Genomic DNA, 5,000 nt, shown 5'->3' on the forward strand with positions numbered 1-5,000 from the left:
CCATTTGAAAATCTACTCGCGCTTCAATTTTCATTTCCTACAAAATTCTTTTTCTGACAATTGAACTTTCACTTAATTTCCTTAAGAATTCACTTCTCGTTCTTTGGGATAAAGTTAATTCCCCCTTTTCCGGATTCGCTCGCACTGCCTTTAGGCGTCAGCTTCATTTCCTTTTACATTCGTTTTTCAAATAGAATAGAAAGAAAGAAAGAATCAAACAAACAAACAAACAAACTCGGGGAAACAACACCATGGCAGCATTATCAAAATATCCTTTTTTGACACGAGGCTTTTCAACATCAATCTGACAACACTCTTCTGATATTACGTTTTCTTTTTCTGGGAGAATGCTCCGACGCTTATCGACATTATAACACTTTTTTATAATATGATAACACTTTTCAGGTGCCATAATACACAGCCAATGTTATGAGACTTAACAGTATCACACTCTCAACATTGTTTCCCTCCATTCAATTCACATATATCTGTCGGTCTCTATACACACACACACACACAGCCACACACACACACACAGCCACGCACACACACACATACATATATACATATGCTCACATAAATGTTGTCTGTCAGTCTATCAGATTTTCTGTCTTTTATTCATCTTTATCTTATTTTTTCTCGTTTCAATTTCCTCTCGTTTTCCTTTCTTTCCGCTTTGTTTCCATTTACTGAACATACATACAATCACACACATGAATATATGTGTATATATGTACATATGTGTTTATATTTATGTGTGTGTGTGTGTGTGTGTGTGTGTGTGTGTGTGTATGTGTATGTGTATGTGTATGTGTATATATGTGTGTGTGTGTGTGTGTGTGTGTGTGTGTGTGTGTGTGTGTGTGTGTGTGTGTGTGTGTGTGTGTGTGTGTGTGTGTGTGTGTGTGTGTGTGTGTGTGTGTGTGTGTGTGTGTTTGTATGTGTGTGTGCGTGTGTACATACATACAAACATACATACATACATAAATACATAAAAAACAAACACACACATATATATATACTAATATTGTCTGCCAGTCTCTCAGATTCCCTGTGCCTCTTTCATTTTTCTTTATTTCATTTTCTCTTTCTTTTCAATTTCCTCTCGTTTGCCTTTGCTTAATTAATTTTCTTACTCTTTTTTATCTTCTTTTACTTTAGCTTTCTTTCCTTGATTCCTTTTATTGAGCATTTTCTATCTCTTTCAGTTTATTGCTTTCCTCAATCCCACGTCATTCAATACTGGAATCGTATTTTTAAAATATTATTTCACACAATTTCACTCACTCCTCTGAAACATTTTGTCTTATCTATTTATCTGCATATGCCTATCTCTCTCATCCAATATTCCATCATTATTTTACAATCGTTTCTTCCTATTCTTTAGTTCTTTTTCTTATCGAACTAACCATCACACAATCTCCTCCTGTCTATCCACTCATCTACCTATCTACCTGTCAATCTTAAGTCTGCCTCTCTCCCCTTCCAATCCTTCTACCCCAAAAGGCTTTCCTCCCCCTTTTTTTCCATTTTTTTGGCTTTTCATTTTCACACTAACGCAATCTCCCGTCCCCTTTGATCTCCTTGGACACGCGAGTCTTCCGCGTCCAAACCTGATTTCAGCCGGCTCTGTTCCTTGCCTTTGTCCATGCCCTTAAATAATTTTCTTAGAACTTGCCCGTGGCTGCATGTAATCGGTTGTGTTATTTGTTTCGTATCTCGATCTACTTATTCTTTATCTATTTGTTTTCTTTTGCGGGGCAAACTTATCTATTTAGTGATGATTCTCATGCTGTCTGTTTTCTATCTGGTTCTTTTTATTTCTCTAAATTCAACTTATGTTTTCATGTATATATATACATAAACATTCTCTCTCTCTCTCTCGCTCTCTCTCTCTCTCTCTCTCTCTCTCTCTCTCTCTCTCTCTCTCTCTCTCTCTCTCTCTCTCTCTCTCTCTCTCTCTCTCTCTCTCTCGCTCTCTCTCTGTCTCCCTCTCACACACACACACACACACACACACACGTACCCACACACACTCATATCTCTGAGTGCACGTGTATATGTATGTACGCTTCCTATTACATTTCTTTTCTTCCCATTTCTTTTCTGTTTCTGCTTTCAGTCCCTTCTGGCTGAGTTCCATTAGTATTGTCATCTCCGCCGCGCTTGATGGCCAGAGGACATAAAGGATGTCGGTAGATATCGCTTTTATTTTCATTTTTATCGTCTAAATTGTAAGAAAAGAGTGAGAGGGAAAGGGGGTTGTGGAAGGAGAGAGAGAGAGAGACAGAGGGAAGGAGAGATGGAGAGAGAGATGGATGAAGAAACGGAGAGAGGGAGAGAGGGAGAGATGGAGAGAGGGAGAGATGGAGAGAGGGAGAGAGAGGGAGAGAGAGAGAATGAGAGAATGAGAGAGAGACAGAGAGAGAGGCAGAGAATCAGAGATGTAGAGACAAAAGCAAAGACAAAGACAGACAAATCGAGCCAGACAGAAAGAACGAGAAAGAAGACGAGATAATTTTGTGAAAAGGTGCACTTACTGTAATGTCTCTGTTCACAAAAGTAATAGTTGTCATTTTTACAACACAAAAGGACCAATTTCCATCCGTTTTCTCTAAGCTTCGTGTTGCCAAGGGTACTGGCGAACCTCGATATGGCCAATTTTCTTGAAATGCCAAATGATAAAAGGGGGAAATAGAGAAAGCTATTTTTTTCAAAGAAGGGGAAAGCCGGGGGAAAAAACGCAAATTAAAATGTCTAAAGCTGTTTCCCCGAATTTTGTTTTGAAAACGAATGGATTGAAATAAAAAAGTAAGACGAGGGAAAAATCCATTGAAAAAAATCTCCAGAAAGAAAAACGGAGACAAAACACAGATAGAAAAAACAGGTTCAAATCAACGCTGTTCCCTGACTTATTATTATGATAATAACTCACTTTTGGCGACTATAATCCCCCCTCTCTCTCTCTCTCTCTTTTCTTACGAAGATAACCCCCCTCCCCCTCTCTTTTCGCCCCTCCATCTTATCTTTCGGTTATCCACTCCCTCCTTCTCTTTTCCTTATAACTTCTCTCTTCTTTTTTCTTCCTCTCCATTCCTTCCTTGTCTCCTACACTCTTTCTTATCTCCTCTACTCTTCCCGATCTTAGTCGCTTACTTATCCTTCTCCCTTCTACCTGCTTCCGTCATTGGCGTTTTCGTTCTTCTCTCCGCCTCTTCTCTACCTCCCCACTTTCCTCCTTCCTTCCCTCCCTTCCTCTCTTTCTCCTCTCCCCACTCTCTCCCTTAGCTCCCTATCTCTACTCTTCATCTGCCTTTTCCTTTCCTCCCTCTTCCCCTTCCTTTTCTTTCTCCCCTTCTCCTCCTCTGTCTCCCTTACTCCCCTATCACTACCCTTCAACTCCCTCCCTCCCTCCTCCCCTTCCTCTCTCTTCTCCTCCTCCCTCTCTCTGCCTTACTCCCTATCTCTACCTCTTCATCTGTCTTTTTTTCCTTCCTCCCTCCTTCCTTTCCTTCCTTTCTCTCTTTCCCTTTACTCCCTACCTCTACACTTCATCTGTCTTTTCCTTCCTCCCCTCCTTCCCTCCCTTCCTTTCTTTATTTCCTCTCCCTCTCTCTCCCCTCTCCCTATCTCTACCCCTTCAATTGTATTTTCCTCCCTCCCTCCTCCCCTTCCTTCCTCTTTCTCCTTACTCTCTCTCTCTCTCCCTTACTGCCTATCTCTACCCTTCATCTGTCTTTTCCTCCCTCCCTCCTTCCCTTCCTCTCTTTCTCCTCTCCCTCTCTCTCCCTTACTCCCTATCTCTACCCTTCATCTGTCTTTTCCTCCCTCCCTCCTCCCCTTCCTCTCTTTCTCCTCCCCTTCCTCCCTCCCTCCTCCTCTTCCTCTCTTTCTCCTCTCTCTCTCTCTCTCCTCCCCCTACCCCTCGCCTCCCTGTTGTTCGATCAAGAAAGCGAAGCTCTGGAAGGCTTTATGTCTGCTGAGGAAAAACCCGGCGTCCGAGAGATGGAGGAGGAGGAGGAGGAGAGGAGGAGGGGGAGGTGGGGGAGGAGGTGGTGGAGGAGGAGGAGGAGGAGGAGGAGGTGGGGGAGGTGGTGGAGGAGGAGGGAGGAGGAGGAGGAGAAGGAGGAGGGAGGAGGAGGAGGAGGAGGAGGAGGAGGAGGAGGGAGGAGGAGGGAGGAGGAGGAGGAGGAGGAGGAGGAGGAGAGGTAGGGGGAGGCGGGAGGAGGGGGAGGGGGAGGGGGCGGGGGAGGAGAAAGAGAGGGATGAGGAGGAGGGGAAGAGAAGAGAAAGCAAGAGAAGAGTGGGGAGAAAGGAAGCAGAGTAAGAAGAGGGGAAAAAAGAAGAACGAAAGAAAGGAGGAGGAACAAAAGCACATATGATAACAATAAAAATAATAACACTAACAATAAAGAAGCAAGGGAGACACCGATATTTCAGACCCCGATATCTCAATGCCTTTATGCTGCTATCACTGTTATTTCAGCCTTTCATTCTGAAATCAACCCCCCCCCCTCTCTCTCTCTCTCTCTCTCTTTCACTCCCTTTCTTCGTTCGTCACTCCCCGCACCCCCATTGCTTTCCATTCAACGGGGTGATGGAAAATATACAAAGAGGAAAGTGGAGAAGGGAGAAGAGGAGATTGTGGTGGTGGTGATGATTATGGTGGTGGTGGTGGTGGTGGTGATGGTAATGGTAATGGTAATGGTGATGGTGATAGTGGTGGTGGTGGTGATAGTGGTAGTGGTGAAAATGATGATGATGATGATGACGGTGGTGGTGGTGATGATGATTGGTGGTGTGGTAGTGGTGGTGGTATTTCTGGTAGTGGTCGTGGTAACGATGGTGAAGATAAAAAAAAATATAAGAGAATGAAATTCAGGATGAACAAGGGAAGAAAGAAATTATAGGAGATAATTTAAATTTCACAAATTTACATATATAAATGAAAATGAGTGATAATGACGGTATTTATCATTCTTCAAGTCGTGATTATATAC

General features: G+C 43.0%; 1 protein-coding gene across 5 annotated transcripts in view; it reads right to left on the bottom strand.

Moving 5' to 3' along the window:
- The window catches only part of Ptp99A (Protein tyrosine phosphatase 99A), a 1,223,378-nt gene that overhangs the window by 788,137 nt on the left and 430,241 nt on the right, over window positions 1-5,000 (bottom strand). The gene's annotated exons all lie outside the window — the stretch shown is intronic.

This window comes from Penaeus vannamei, chromosome 41, assembly GCF_042767895.1.
Source record: "Penaeus vannamei isolate JL-2024 chromosome 41, ASM4276789v1, whole genome shotgun sequence".
NCBI lineage: Eukaryota > Metazoa > Arthropoda > Malacostraca > Decapoda > Penaeidae > Penaeus > Penaeus vannamei.